Raw genomic sequence first — 17,020 nt, 5'->3', positions numbered from 1 at the left:
AGTCCAACTGCTTTAATTCTCTTTTCATTCCTTTATTCTCATTACTCAGTACTGTCACTTATACTTCATTATCATTACTTCAACCGGTAAACTTCATCAAAATTTCGCCAAAATTAAAAACAGACATTTACCAGTAATTCCAGTGAGTAGACTTTAATTTGACATGCCCAATGTGACACCTTTTGAAATATATTTCAACAGGCAGTGTCTTACCTTTAAATGCCCCGGGAATGCCTGCTCACTTTCACCACTGATTACCGCCTGCCCGTCCAATTACCACGGACCCCGGATCTCACCAAAACCCCAACATTCCTCTCTCTCACCGGAACGAGCCCCCAAATGTTAGGGTTCAATGTTGAGAGAAGAATCCATAAAAACCACAGATCCAGGCGTGTGCAATTTAGACGGCATTTTAATGAACACATGTGTGAGTTCAACAACCCAATCAGTGTTGAACTGTCTTTCTCATATTCAGACAACTGTTTTATGGGGTTAAGAATTGTACAGCCCCTTTTCTGTTACTAGGCAGATTTACGTCACACCAAAACCACAATGACTTTTAACATAGAACATCATCTTCGTGTCGACGGCTGATGCTTCCTGTCTCCATTCTCGCTGTCGCTTATCTCCCGGAACATCAGTTGCACTTCCTCTAAGTACTTCGCACACTTCTGCATTTCTGCCCTACCAAAATAGATCTGTTATGGTGTGTGTGTGAGTGCGTACACGCGAGGGCGGCGTGCATGTTGTGTACTACGTGCGTGTCATGACCTCTCACTATTTGTCTGTCTGTGCGTGCAGAATTTGCATCTGCTTTTCTGATCCTTAGTTGACCTTAAACTGAACTTTCCCCTATCAGTGATTCCTCTAACTAAGTGTGTGTTAATCAACGATACATGCATAACACCCTGCTCTTTGGCTTGCAGTCACTCTGCTTTCGGTTTCACTTCTGCAAAACATGCTCTGCAGACGCGTTTCGTTTCCTGTCTCATTTTAGCACAGAGAGTATTTTCCTGTCTCTGCCCTCTACACAGAGATCATAAAAGCATTAATAACATTTAAATTATAGATTCAACAGAACCATTTAAAATGGTTCTTCTTTGGACCTGTAATAAAGACTAATATAATACCAATATATTTGAACATCTGAATGCATCTGAATGCAACCTCACTATTAATACTGAAATGTTAATGATGATTATAAAAATAGCAGCAACTAATAGCAGGACAATATTTCTATTCCTGACAGAAGTTAACAAACAAAACCACCGCTATTGGTCTGACACTAACCCACATTGGATGCATCCCTCCAAGACTGTTGGAACAACAAAAGTGATGGTTTGGTGTGGTATATGGGGTACAACAATAATGGGTCCATTCTTCATCAATGGAAACCTCAAGGCCACTGGATATTTGAAATTGCTACATGATGATGTGTTTCCCTCTTTATGCACTGAAGCTGGCACTTTCCCTGAGTTTTTCCAGCAAGATGGTGCACCACCACATTATGGATGCAAGGTCCGAGCATTCCTAGATGAACAGTTTCCTGGAAAGTGGATTGGTCGTTGTGGGTCAGTTGAATGGCCCCCAAGGTCTCCCGATCTGACCCCCTTAGACTTTTATCTTTGGGGTCATCTGAAGGCAATTGTCTATGGTGTGAAGATACGAGATGTGCAGCACCTGAAACTACGGATACTGGATGCCTGTGCTGGCATTTCTCCTGCGGTGTTGCTATCAGTGTGTGAAGAGTGGGAGAAGAGGGTTGCATTGACAATCCAACACAATGGGCAGCACATTGGACACATTTTATAAGTGGTCAGAAACTTGTAAATAACTCATGAAAGAATAAAGTTACGTTGAAACCAAGCACACCATTGTTTTTCTTGTGACATTACCAATAAGTTTGATGTGACACATGGCCCTCTTCCTATTGAAAAAACAAAAGTTGTATCCGAGATGGCCGACTTCTAAATGGCCACCATGGTCACCACCCATCTTGAGGAGTTTGCCCCCTCACATATACTAATGTGCCACAAACAGGACTTTAATATCACCAACCATACCCATTTTATTACGGTGTATCCATATAAATGGCCCACCCTGTAGAATGGGAGGCAGAGGCTACAGTTTTTAGCCCCCCCTTCTATGGAACCAGTTTGGATTTGGGAGACAGACACTATCTCTACTTTCAAGATTAGGCTTAAAACTTTCCTTTTTGCTAAAGCATATAGTTAGGGCTGGACCAGGTGACCCTGAATCCTCCCTTAGTTATGCTGCAATAGGCATAGGCTGCTGGGGGACTCCCATGATGCATTGAGTTTTTCCTTTTCAGTCACCTTTCACCCTCACTATGTGTTAATAGACCTCTCTGCATTGAATCATACTTCTCATTAATTTCTGGCTCTCTTCCTCAGCATGTCTTTCATTCTGTCTTCCTCCTCTCTGCCCAACTGGTTGCAGCAGATGACTGCCCCTCCCTGAGCCTGGTTCTGCCAGAGGTTTCTTCCTGTTAAAAGGGTGTTTTTCCTTCCCACTGTCGCCAAAGTGCTTGCTCATAGGGGGTCATATGACTGTTGGGTTTTTCTCTGTATGTATTATTGTAGGGTCTACATTACAATATAAAGCGCCTTGAGGCGACTTCTGTTGTGATTTGGCGCTATATAAGTAAAATTGAATTGAATTGAATTGAATACAATAACATGAGACAAGACCTTCAATGTAAAACAGGAAATATACACTGACAGAACTCAGATCCGATACTGACACAGAACGGTGGGAACACAGAACCAAAACCCAAGAACTAATAAGACATCAAGAAATCAAAGGTTAATAATACAAAACAGAAAACACTGGGTCACCGACCCAGGACCGTGACATAAATGTGTCCAAATGAGTCAGATTGATTGTCAGAACAGTAAAAAGCCTAAACTCCAGCCTTTGTAGGTACAATTTCACACAGAGTGACAGGTCTTGCTGTACATCATTTGCTGAAAGTTATTCCCGCTGTAATTAAATCATAAATCTAATTAAAAATACAGTCAAGAATTAATAAATTTGAAAAAACAAATGTTACACCCCAGCCCAGGGAAACCCGGCGTGCAACATAAGGAAAATAAAAATAAGGAGAACTGCCCCCACACTCCCTGCTCTCAAGGAAGACGAACCAAAAAGACAACTGCCATGGATTTCACAACAGCCAGTCAGTTTATTAAGGCCCAAAAGGTAGCGGGCGTCAGGGTGAGCATGGCCAAAACAACAAACCAAAAAACTCTAGAAATGAAATGCAGCTGGCTTACCTTCACCGAAAACCCCAAAAGAAAATTACAGGTGTCTTACCTGCCTCCCTAACCAAAAACAGGAAAAAGGTTCCCAAAGAAAATGGCTTCTCACCCCTACAGCTACCGAGTAAAATTAAATATTGACAACTATTTACATCTATATACAACACTATTTACAACACGGAAAAAGCTTCCAGAATACAAATTCACACGCAGCCACATGCACAGTTCGTTGGGAACAGGAAGTAGGCGGGGGCGTGTCAGTTGAGAAGGGTCCTCATTTATAGCCGGCCTCTCCCAGTCCTCCACCAATGGTCAGCCTCCACCTGGAACTCACATAGCAGCAATAACACAGGACACAAACTATGCCACCCTCTGGTGTGGCAGACCAAAAAAACACAGTACAAAAAATATCCATAACACTGAATCATAACATACCCCCAAACCAAGAACAAACTTTCCGTCCTGAACAGAAAGTTTGATTCATGATCTAGACAGCGCGCCATGACATTATCTAAGCCCTTCTTGTAACGGATTTCAATGTTAAAGTCTTGAGGAGTAAAGACCAGCGCATGAGGCGTTGGTTGCTGTTCTGCATCCGAGATAAGAACACAAGGGGGTTGTGGTCAGAAAATACCATTGTTGGAAGAGGATTGGACCCAAGGTACACTTCGAAATGCTGCAAGGCGAGCAGCAAGGCTAAAGCCTCCTTTTCAATCGTGCTGTAATGTAGCTGGTGTTTTATGAATTTTTTGAAAAGAAACAGACGGGATGGTCAAGGCCATGTTCATCCTCCTGCAGGAGCACTGCACCAGCCCCCAAAGCACTGGCATCTACCTCGAGCTTGAAGGGACGTGTAAAGTCCGGGCGGCAAGTACAGGAGCACTGCAGAGGAGAGCCTTGGCAGCTTCAAAGGCAAACTGACATGTCTCTGACCACACGAATGGTGACTTTGGACTGGCAAGGCTGGTTAACGGGGCTACTACCTCAGAGAAGTTTTTGCAGAAACTGCGGTAGTAACTGGCCATGCCTAAAAAAATCGACGCAGCTCATGACGCGCGCTTGAGGAGCTGGGAAGTCTACTATTGCCTGCACTTTTGCGGCAACATGCAGGAGGACTCGACCCTGTCCTACTTGCTTGCCTAGGTAGGTTACCACAGCTTTTCCAAACTCACATTTAGCCAAGTTTAGTGTCAGGGAGGCATCACGCAGGCGGTCAAATATTTCGCTAAGGGTTTTGAGGTGTTCAGTCCAAGTGGATGAACAGGCCACTATATCATCCAGATATACTTCACAATTTCTGACTCCATGTAACACAGTGTTCATCAGTCGCTGGAAGGTGGCTGGGGCATTTCTTAATCCGAACGGCATGACGGTATACTGCAAAAATGGTCAGGCGTAACAAAGGCACTGATTTCGGATGCACGGTCAGTTAACGGAACCTGCCAGTATCCCTTTAGGAGATCAAGCTTGGTCACGAAGGTTGCTGATCCGACACGGGTCGACCAAGTCATCCATGCGTGGGAGTGGGAAAGAGTCTGGTTTTGTAACAGCATTTACTTTTCGGAAGTCATTACAGAAACGGGAGGTTTGATCGGGTTTTGGGAAGAGAAGTGATGGTGAGCTCCAAGAGCTATTACTGGGAAGAGCAAAACCATGGTCAAGAAGATACTGGACTTCTTGCTGCATTATGGCACGCTTAGTGGGATTTACTCTGTATGCATGTTGCTTTATGGGCTTGTGATCACCCACATCAATATCGTGACTTACTACATGCGTTTGAGTGGGGATATCACCAAACAGAGTTGGGTAATTTTAATGAGCTCACGGACATCAGATTTGGCGGGATCAGACAGATGTGCTAAACAGACATCCAAGTCAGCCAAGATTTCAGAGTTCCTAAGACGCCACACCAGAAACAGAGCTGTGCCTGTCATCCAACCCATCATCGCAGGGACTATATAAGGGTTGAGAGACGGACACTGACACAATAGGTGACACAGCAGGTGACAGACTAGAGCGTTCACGATCAATGTACTCCTTCAGCATGTTGATGTGACAGACGCGACTTTTCTTCTTACGATCAGGGGTTAACACAACATAATCGGTTTCACTTAGTTTGCGCTCAATGACATACGGACCGGAAAACTTTGCCTGCAGGGGAGAACCAACGACAGGCAAGAAAACCAACACGCGATCACCTGACTGGAACATCCGTGCTACAGACTTTCTATCAAAATGGGTTTTCATTCTAACCTGAGCCTTTGCTAGCGCGTCACGAGCAAAATTGCAGGCATTATGCAGCCTCTCTTTAAACAAACTAACATAGTCCAGAATGTTTTCTTTCGGACGATGCCTATCTGAGAGAAATTTCTCTTTCAAAAGACGTAGCGGACCGCGCACCGTGTGGCCAAAAACTAAATCAGCTGGACTGAACCCCAAAGACTCCTGGCATGTCTCTCTGACGGCGAACAACAGTAGTGGCAACCCCTCATCCCACTCACGGCTTGACTCAGTGCAAAATTTGCGAAGCATGTTTTTCAGAGTTTGGTGGAACCTTTCTAATGCACCCTGACTCTCCGGGTGATACGCTAGAAAGTGTGATGGGTGACACCGAGCTCTGTCATGACCTGGGCAAAGATTTTAGACATAAAATTTGTGCCCTGATCTGTTTGGATGCGTTTAGGCAGTCCAAAGGTAGAAAAGAACTTAACAAGTGCTTTCACAATCCCACGTGTTTTTAATGAGCGCAAACGGAATGGCCTCAGGATAACGGGTGGCAGTACACATCATGGTGAGGAGGTATTGGTTTCGGACTTTGTTTTTGGAAGAGGACCAACACAGTCAACAATGACATGCTCAAATGGTTCCCCAACGACTGGGATGGGTTTTAACGGAGCTGCCGGAATCACCTGATTTGGTTTACCGGCAAGCTGACATGTATGGCACGAGCGGCAGAATTTTGCTACATCAGATTTGAGACCAGGCCAGAAGAAGTAACGGAGGACACGGTTGTATGTTTTTGTGATTCCCAAGTGACCGGACATGATGTGGTCATGTGCTAAACTTAGGACCTGGGAACGGAATGACTGTGGAACAACAATTTGCTGCACTCCCTCATGTGTGCAGCCAGAACTGGGTGTCCAGTAGCGCATCAGCACCCCATCCTCAATGAGGTAAGACGCAGATTTCCCACACTTAGGCTCTGTCACAGAAGCCCAACAAGATGACAAGCTCTCATCATTTTTCTGGGCTTCTATAAGTTTGTTTTTTTCTACTGGGAGTGTCAGAGCTTTCTCATCAGGCTGAAGCTCTGCTGACACAGGGGTACTTTCACAGTTGGGTGGCAAGCTTGTTGGATCTGAATCACTTAGGAAAGAGTCGCTAAGATCCACAAACTCTCCATACTTGCGTGCCTGTGCACGCGTCACAGCACACACAGGAAACAAAGAATCACAGTTTGCTGCGGTGACATCAGAGGCACTTGTGTCTGCTATTGGTGTTTCGACTACCTCGGGCAAAGGAAAAACTTTGCATCCAGCTAAATCATTCCCGAGAATGATGTCAATGCCCTCAACTGGCAACTGAGGTCGCACCCCAAGTTTAACTTCCCCTGATACGAACTGTGACGACAGCTGCACAGAGTGCAATGGCACACGCATAACCCCCATTTCAACTCCCCATGCTAACACGTCGGCGCCACAATACGATTGGGCTGAAAAAGGTGAAACACCCTCACAAATGAGTGACTGTTTTGCCCCAGTGTCACGCAGAATGTTAACAGCAACCTTCTTCTCTTCTCCCACCAAAGAAGCAAAACCTTTTGACACGAACGGTTTGAACTCGTCATCTATCCTGTCCTTTTCAGTTTTAAGTACAGTCACCCCTTCTAAAGCACAAGGACTGGTTTGCAGAAAGCTGATTGGGGAAGGAGATTTAGTCTTCCTGGACTGTTCCTTTCTCCTAAGAACGGGACAGGCAGCAATGAGGTGTCCTTGCTCATGGCAATAGTAGCACTCTCTATTTTCAGTGGTTGCGGATGTGATACTGCGGGTGTTCTTTGGTGACCAGATTTTTGGACTGACTGAGTTTGGTGGGCTGTGAACAGGAGATGAAAACACAATTTTGTGTGTCAACGCAAACTCATCGGCCTGTACAGCAGCAGTGGCAAGAGTTGTAACCTTTTGTTCATTTAAGTAGGTTGCTACTTTCTCTGGGAGTTGACTTTTGAACTCCTCCAACAACACCAGCTCACGCAAATCATCCAAGGTTTTTACCTTGGTAGCGTAACACCACCTATCAAACAGAGTTTTCTTTTCCCTGGCAAACTCTACATAAGTCTGGCTGGCAGTTTTTCTAAGACCTCTAAATTTTTGCCTGTAAGCTTCTGGCACAAGCTCGTATGCACGCAGGACAGCAGCTTTCACAATGTCATAGTCCAAACTGTCCTCAAGTGAAAGAGCTGTGCATACCTCTTGAGCTTTCCCCACCAATTTGCATTGAAGTAAAAGAGACCATACATTCTTTGGCCAGTGTAGTGCCCCTGCAATGAGCTCAAACACTGTGAAATAAGAGTCTACCTCAGTTTCTCTAAATGCAGGGACTAATTTGATGTGCCTACTTACATCAAAGCTGTCTTCTGGCTTAGGGGATGGTGACTGCGGGGATGGTGACTGCGGAGCTGACCGAGGTGTAGGAGGACTGGCAGATACAGAGGCTCCCCTCTCTATCTCCAGAGCCCTCACCCTTAAGTGCATGGCATCCACCTCCAACTGCTGCTTCTTTAACTCCACCTCCTTTATGCGCAGCGTTAACTGCAGCTCTTCCGCAGAAGGGCCAGGTTGAGGAGGGAGATTTTTCAGTGGGGCAGGAATACCAGCAACAGCACCCAGCTCAACGCCCTCTGCAGGACCTGGCTCACCAAACAACCCCCTTTCATGCAGTTTAATACACAGGAGCTCTTTAAGCTCCTTTTTCTTTGCATTCAATGGCACTGTCACATCAAAGAAATTGGCAATAAGAATGAGGTCATCCTTTTTACATCTGTCCAACTTTTCTTCAGTTGGGCCTAAAGTGAAATCCTCCAATTTAAATTCCATACCAACACACACACACCCTCCCACACAAGAAAAAACTGCCAACCAGAAAAGTAGAGCCAACCAAGAACACAGGTAACCCACCCGTGACAACAGCAATGAAAACGAACAAAGCACAAAACAGCCCACACTCCAAGCCAACCCGACGAAAAAAAAAGATGGACGAGCCCCCAATTATGTTACACCCCAGCCCAGGGAAACCCGACGTGCAACATAAGGAAAATAAAAATAAGGAGAACTGCCCCCACACTCCCTGCTCTCAAGGAAGACGAACCAAAAAAGACAACTGCCACGGATTTCACAACAGCCAGTCAGTTTATTAAGGCCCAAAAGGTAGCGGGCGTCAGGGTGAGCATGGCCAAAACAACAAACCAAAAAACTCTAGAAATGAAATGCAGCTGGCTTACCTTCACCGAAAACCCCAAAAGAAAATTACAGGTGTCTTACCTGCCTCCCTAACCAAAAACAGGAAAAAAGGTTCCCAAAGAAAAATGGCTTCTCACCCCTACAGCTACCGAGTAAAATTAAATATTGACAACTATTTACATCTATATACAACACTATTTACAACACGGAAAAAGCTTCCAGAATACAAATTCACACGCAGCCACATGCACAGTTCGTTGGGAACAGGAAGTAGGCGGGGGCGTGTCAGTTGAGAAGGGTCCTCATTTATAGCCGGCCTCTCCCAGTCCTCCACCAATGGTCAGCCTCCACCTGGAACTCACATAGCAGCAATAACACAGGACACAAACTATGCCACCCTCTGGTGTGGCAGACCAAAAAAACACAGTACAAAAAATATCCATAACACTGAATCATAACACAAATAATCATACAATGAAATAATAAGGAAAGTGCAAAACAAAAATGGAGCAAAACAGACGTTTTTGATTTTATTATGCATAGACGAGAAAAAATAATTTAAAATTACTTTTAATTACTAATAATTACAAAAATAATTACTAGCAATGTGAAAAGGAAAGTAATAACAGGTTTCACACACTGAGCTTGATTATGGAGTTCCATAGGGTTCAGTGCTAGGACCAATTCTTTTTACATTATACATGCTTCCCTTAGGCAGTATCATCAGAAGGCATAGCATACATTTTCACTGCTATGCAGATGATACACAGCTCTGTCTGTCCATGAAGCCAGATAATACACACCAATTAGTTAAACTGCAGGAATGTCTTAAAGACATAAAGACCTGGATGGCCGCTAATTTTCTGCTTCTTAATTCAGATCAAACTAAGGATATTGTTCCCGGCCCTGAAAATCTTACTTCAGGAAAACAGATCAAACAGATCAAACCAGTTTGTTCCAAGAAGTCAACATTCAGGTTTTAGAAGCTGAGGTGGAGCCTACTGTGCTTGACAGGAAGTAGTGACACTCAGTGTATCAGTGTTTGCAGGTGAGATGATCCAGCTCAGGTGAAGTGAAGTCTTCAGCTCCACTCTGTGAACTCTTGGATCTGTGAGGAGAACCAGGACTCATCGTCATTACTGTAAGTCTGTGTTTCTGTTTAACAGGTAGCAAACATTTTCTCCTTGTTACACCTCACTGAGATCTCAGAGTGCTCACTCTTTATCAGAACCACTGCAGCTCTCAGACATCAAACAGCTGCTAACAGTTTTCAGTTTTCCTTTACTCTGTGAGAGACAAGGAGAATATTAAACTTTTCTTTACTTGTGGTCGTAAAGGTGGTTTCAGGAACCAATCACAGGAGACTGTCTGTGTTATATTTGACATGTTCAGATGATGTAAAAACATTCGTCTGCAGAGTTTATTCTCATAAATGCGTGTTTTGTTTGGGATTCCACCGGCGTGGAATTATCAAAAGTAGAGAGGGCATAGCTAACATATAAAACAGGAAAAGACCGCCATGTAATCCATTTATTTCAAGAAAGTAACTGTATTCTGAATACCACCTTTTTAAACATTAGGTCTCTCTCTTCCAAGTCTCTCTTAGTAAGTGGTAACTAATAACAGATCAACAAATTGATTTACATTGCTTAATCTGTATACAGAAGGATGATTATGTTAGTTTAAATAAATCAGTACCCCTAAGTTATACTAATTATCAGAATCTTCGAAGCACAGGCTGAGGCGTGTCTGTGGCAGCAATCTCCCACTCCAGCTTGTTAATCAACCAAAGACCTAGACAGAGTTTTAATTCATTTTGAACCTGAAGCTTGTCCACCATTGCTGGAAAACTCAAAAATCTGAAAAAATTGTTACGTCCACTTGGGCCTTACTAAGAGTTTCTTTCCTAGTGCTTAGATTTTTTTATCTGATTTAGTGCTCTGCTCAGATAAATTAATTATTGTTGATCCTGCTCCAGTAATACAAGGTCTTGAATAATCAGGCCCCATTTTATCTCAGTGACCTTGAATTTATCGACAGATCAATAAATAACGCACAATTAAGGAAAAAAAAACTCAACACAGAAGTGGTGTCACGGTCCTGGATCTGTGACCCAGTGTTTTTGTTTCTGTATTACTATTGAACTTTGATTTTGTCATGGTTTATCTTTTCTAGTCTTTTAGTTTCTGTGTTTCATGGTTGCTATCTCACCTAGTCAAGTCTGTGTCTGGTATTTTTCCTGTTTTACTTTGAAAGTCTGTGTCCTATGTCAATGTATTGAGTTTTGCTTCCCTTTGGTCTTGTCATGTCTGATTACTCCCAGCTGTGTTCCCCTTCTGTGTCTTATTCCCTCGTTATCACTCTCTGTATTTAAGCCTTGCATTTCCCTCTGTTAGTTGCTGGTTCATCTGCGTGTCTACCCCTTTATTTCTGCCATGTGTTTCTCCATGTTCCAGGTTCCAAATCTCTGTCATGGTCCTGAGTCTGACGACTCAGTGTTTTGTGTATCTTTATATTATTCTATGTTCTTGTTTATTCTGTTATGTCTTTTGTTTAGGTTTGCTATGTTTTAGGGTTTTGTTTTACGCCTGCCTGTGTCCCCTATGTCTGTCCATGGTGTCACTGTGTCTGCTCGTGAGTCTATCTGTTAAGTTCAGTGTCTTTTCTGGTCCTCTGTGTCTATTTCCTGTTTTATTCTGAAGGTCCTTGTCTCATGTGAGTGTGTTCAATTTACATTTCCCCTGTCTCGTCAGCTGTGATTTCTCCCAGGTGTGTTCCCCTCCTGTCTCCCATCCCTTCATTACTGCTGTGTGTATTTAAGCCCTGTGTGTTCTCCTGCCTGTTGCTGGTTCGTCTGCGTTATTTCCCTGCGTCATCCTATGTTGGTTCCCCCAGTCTCCCTGCGTCTCCATTTCAGGTCTGCTTGTGTTAGTGTTTCCCAGTTTAGTTAATCTTAGGTTCAGCACTTGCCACCTCCTTTGCTGTTTGTTCCATCGCCATCACAATAAAGCTCACTCTCATCAAAGTCAGTGTTTGCATCTTGGGTCCTACTTCCAACCTCCACTCGTCTGCCACTGCAGACATGACAGTCTCACGTTTTCGTGTTTCAGGTTTCTCGTTGCAGGTTTTTGTTCCTTTCATTATTATTTTGTAGCTGTTCCCAGTTTAGGTTTTTGTTAGCATAGTTCCCTGCAATGCTCTGCTTTGGTTTATATTTTGCTTTTCATTGTTAATAAACTTTCTCACAGCTACGCTGTTGTCCGTGCTTGGGTTTGGGTGCAAATCCTCCTCCTCCAGATGATCTGCCTCCCAGATTGTGACATTGCAAACCAGTCACACAATGGACCCAGCAGCACTCAACCCCTATGAGGAGTTTTGGGGGGATATGTTACTGGACTGGTTACTGGACTCTCTCCACCCGCTCATTCAAGATTTCCTCCTAAACACCCTCCAATTGAGGCTACTCATCATCATGTGACAAGAGGTTCATAAGGAAAAAAATATATCAACAACCGCAACTTGAAACACAAGTTCACAGTCCTGGCTAGCTCAGTCCAGTTCCAATTAATACTATTCATCTATGTAGAAAAAAAAGAAGAACAAAATCCAATCCATGTTTTGAGAATCACCTGTCCAATCAAGTCTAGCTCATTGAACAAAAGATACTCGACTCCAAGTTTTCCAATTAATCCACAGATGGTAAACAAACAAGGATATCAGAAGTTCAGCAACACAAACAATGCAGACCCAAGCTGGCAGTCAACCACATCAGCTGACCAGTTCAACTTCTGTCTCATCCAGTATTTTCCCGGAAGTCTTGGGGGTCGTCAAGATGTTTTTTTTCATGGTCCTGGGTCGGTGACGCAATGTTTTATACTTCTGAATTATGATATAGTGTGTTTCCTGTTTTACTTCAATAGACACATGAAGTAAAGCAGACTACACTGACAAAGGACCAGGACTGTTTGTCATCCCAGCTCATCATTCTGTGTGTCATCCCCTGTTCATCTTCCCCTGAGTTTCTCTACCCGTGTTTCCAGTTTTCAGGTTTTCTCGTTCTATGTTTCAGGTTTCATGTTAGTTTCTCCCAGTCTAGGTTCCCCTTGTGAGCTGTTTTTGTGGTGATTCATATAGCCACAAATAAAGGCTCATTTTTAGTTTGAGACATTCTCCTGTATCTTTGTCTGTACCTGGGTCCACACCTCTCATCTTCCGACCATACTGTGGACCCAGCAGACTCCAAACTGCACGAGCGACAGCAGGCAGCACTCTTCCAGCTGGAGGAACAGCTCTGGCAGAAGCAATGGCTCACCCCCGTCTACACTCGTTTAGCTCTGGGAGGTCCCTGGAGATGCCATGCTGCTCCACCTGCTGCCCCACCTGCAATTGTGTTACCTAAGCTGCAAGTGGGATATCTCTGTTTTACTCCACTCACTCCTCAGCCTCGGTGCTGTCATCATGCGTGCTTTAGGCACGGCTTTACTGCTGATGGAGAAAGTGTCCCTCATGTCGTTGTCACTCTTCCTCCGCTGAGCATCTCCCGGTGGTGAGTCAAAAGGACTGTTTTTCCTATGGTCCCCCAGAGACTACACGATCTGTGAACAATAATCCCACCTCAGAAATTTTTGAGACTACTTAGCTTGATGATGAGTTGCATTTTGAAAACTGTTTTTGTACTGCTCCTTCTGAAACTCAAGTGATAAACTCAGAGTCAGCTAAGACCTTTTTTTTTTTTCAAAAACTGTTCATTATGGTGGAAAAAATTTGAAACATATTTTTGTCTGTTTTTTTCTGAGCCAGGACTTCTAAATTCAGAGACTACTGAGACTGATTTTCTTTTAACAGTTCGTCATGGTGGAAAATGTGTGAAACCCATTTTTGATGAGTCAGTTTTTACAGAGCCTGCTCCTCTGCCTTGCTGTGTTCAACCGGTACGCAGGGGGGCTGGGGCATGGTTGGTCCAGGCCAGCTGAGGCTCTGCTAGTTGTGGCACCGGTACCAGCTCCCCGGGTGGGGACAGGAGCTGCCCAGCCGTTGCCGCTGCTTGTCCCAGTTCCCAGGCTGAGGGCTGCCGTGAACCAGTTCACTGTTACTTGCTCACTCTTGAGCTCAGTCTTTAGCTCAGTGACCTGCTCAGTTGCTAGCTCAATCACCTGCTCAGCCACCTACTCAGCCACCTGTCCACCCAGAGGTCTCCGCACCTGCTGGCCCTGTGTCGCCTCAGCCAAAGATATCCGCACCCGGCATCTGTTCCCACTGGGGGCTCTGGAGATCCGCACTAGCTGTCTGTTCCCACTGGGGGCTCTGGAGAGCCACTCCAGCACTTCCTCATCTCCACTGGGGGCTATGGTGAGCCGCTCCAGCACTCTGCAGCTTCCATGCCACCATCTGTTTCCACTGGCGGCTGTGGAGTGTGGTCTTTCCACAGTTTTGACGTATCTGACAACTATGATGGACTGTCTGCCCAGCCGTTGTCTGCCTCTGCTGAAGGCTGTAGAGAGTCTGTCCAGCCCTCAGTTCCACTAACTACTCAACCGTCAGGTCAACCATCTGGGACAGCCATGCCGCCATCAGATCCACCACCTGCAACAACCACACCACCGATGGCTGCCACATTGCCGTCTGGTCCTGCACCATCTGGTCCTGCGCTATGTGGTCCTGTGCCTGTCACAGCGAATGAGATGAGCCGTGAGGGAAAAATAAAGGAGGATCCAAGTGCAGACACTCGCTGAGAAGGGGAGGTGATTTATTGAAAATAACGCACAAGGTGAAAAAATGGCAAAACCGAACAAAAGCTAAACTATACTGGGGCAAACTAAACTACAGAACAGAAAACCTGAGCACGAACATGAACATGAAGGAGGAGGAGGAATAGAGGCATAGGAAGGTGGACAGCAGGGAAAACACAGGAGAAATACAGGAGATTAACAGACGGACCAGCGAGTAGAACAGAAGACACGACTTAAATACACTCAGAAGAACACAGGGAGATTACACACAGGTGGGGAACACAGCTGGAAGTAATTGACAAGATGAGACAAGGGAGGCAAACTGAATACACTCACATGAGACACAGACCTTCACAATAAAACAGGAAACAAGAAACCACTACACAAAGATGCAGACTAGACAAAGAACTGAACCTACACTAAATATGAGACACAAAACCTGAGAACTAATCCCTAAACACAAAATAAACAGAAACATTTCATTCTAATAATAATCAACAAAGCACAAGAGCATCAGAAAATAATTCGTAATGCAAAAATAAACCAAAAAATAACAAACTCAAAATACTGGGTCAAAATGACCCAGAACCATGACAGCGCCGTCATGACCAAATCCTTGACTAGCACAGCCTGCTCATCCTGTTCAGCATGGCCTGCTTGTCCACGTCCTGCTCTGCCTGTTCATCCTCATGCAGCACAGCCTGCACCTCGACATCCAACACCACACTGCCGCGGGCCACTTTCCAGACCATTGGCTGAGGATCTTCGCCATCATGAGTGGCCTCCTAAACTGTTTTTATACCATTGCTGCTTTACGCACAGTCAGCCTCCAGATTTGCTTCACCCACGCCACTGCCGCTTTGCACATGGCTGGCCCCCTGAACTGTCTTATCACCACCGCTGGCTCTGCGATTGGCCCCCTGAACTATGTCTGCACTGCCGCTTTCCACGTGGCCGGCCTCCTGAACTCTGTCTGTGCCACTGGCCTCTGGGTCGGCCCCCTGAGCTACTCTGTTTATGGGCTGCTGTGCTGTCGGCCTCTGGGTCGGCCCCCTGAACTGTTTGTAAACTGTTCCCTGACCTCAATTTTCTTTTGTGAACATGCTGTTTTGGACTATTTAATCAGCTCAAATGCTCCTGATGGATTTTTTTTTTTGTTGTTTTGGACTATTTTGTGGCAAAACTGAGACCTTAACTGAGGCAACTCTGTGAGTAGTAAAGGCTGTCTTAGCTAGTCTCATCTTATATTATCTTAAACTTTATGATATAACACACCAACCCTGATCTGATCTGGTTCTTCAGAATTGTGCTCTTGTGTTTTTATAGAACAAAAATGATGGAACCTGTTCAGACACAACTCCTGGAAATACTGGAAGGTTTAGGAGACAAGGAACTTAAATATTTTAAGTGGTATCTACAAAAGTCTGAGTTATTGGATGGTTTACCAGCAATCCCAAAGAGTGATCTTCAGATATGTGACAAACAGAAAACAGTGAATGTGATTATCAACATATACAAAACTGAAGATGCTTTAGATGTCACAAGGAAGATTTTGGACAAAGTCAAGACTCGAACAAGTCAGTAAAAGGAAAAGAAAATAATATGACACACAAAGTCACGCACACACATAGACTCAAATCATGCACGATTGATGATCAAGATCAATGGGAAAATCCAAACATTTAAAGACCTGTTCATGATTTCAGATTTCCTCCAACAGATAAACAGCCACAAGGTGTGGTGAAACAACCAGCCCGGGCAGTTACATCAGAGGGTAAGCATTCAGCAGTTTGATGAGCTGTTTGTTTCAATGTGGTATTTTTTATTCCTTTAGTCTTACTGTAGACAGCTTTTTAATTCCAACATTAAACTCCTGGAATTAAAATTCCAACCACAAAGGAACGAGCTGATGATTCCTGGTGGGAACCATTCACAGGATGTGAACATATCACACATGTTCACAAGATTCTTACATTACAGCAAGACATTTTCTCATTATAGTTTATTTTTTATTCAACATTTTAGGTAAAATGTCATCCAAAAATGACAGTAATCATGACATGTTGCAAATAAAATTGGAATGAAATGGTAAACATTATATAAAGAAACCAGTAGCAATTAATTTGTAAGAGAGAAGTGAACACATTTTTTATGTTAAAACTCATGAGCCGTGTTACATGCTGTTTACTATGGAAAGACTTATGAGTTAAAGCACACAACAGCGAAGTATTTTATAACATAGCAAGAATAATTCAAAGAGACAGAAAGAAACAGTAAGATAAAACATCACAACTAAAACCCCCATACCCAAAATAAATAAATACAAATAAATGAATAAATAAATACATCTACTTATTTGATTATTTTCTTCAATCAGATGTTCTTAAAAACTGCCAAGTAAAACTCAAGTCTGTCTTGAAGAAGGAGTTCCAGTGTGTGTTTGAGGGGATTGCTAAAGCAGGAAACCCAAACCTTCTGAATCAGATCTACACAGAGCTCTACATCACAAAGGGAGAAACTACAGAGGTCAATGATGAACATGAGGTCCGAC

At 44.0% G+C, this 17,020-nt stretch overlaps 1 long non-coding RNA gene across 1 annotated transcript; it reads left to right on the top strand.

Moving 5' to 3' along the window:
- Positions 1 to 9,788: 9,788 nt before the first annotated feature.
- LOC120433326 lies at positions 9,789 to 17,010 on the top strand. The gene is made up of 4 exons (XR_005608499.1): positions 9,789 to 9,881; positions 15,796 to 16,046; positions 16,190 to 16,243; positions 16,847 to 17,010. It is a non-coding gene; the product is annotated as an uncharacterized LOC120433326 (long non-coding RNA).
- The last annotated feature ends 10 nt before the right edge of the window (positions 17,011 to 17,020 follow it).

This window comes from Oreochromis aureus, linkage group 15, assembly GCF_013358895.1.
Source record: "Oreochromis aureus strain Israel breed Guangdong linkage group 15, ZZ_aureus, whole genome shotgun sequence".
NCBI classification, from domain to species: domain Eukaryota; kingdom Metazoa; phylum Chordata; class Actinopteri; order Cichliformes; family Cichlidae; genus Oreochromis; species Oreochromis aureus.
The sequence above is the reverse complement of the archived record's forward strand: the minus strand, read 5'-3'. Positions and strand labels throughout refer to the sequence as shown.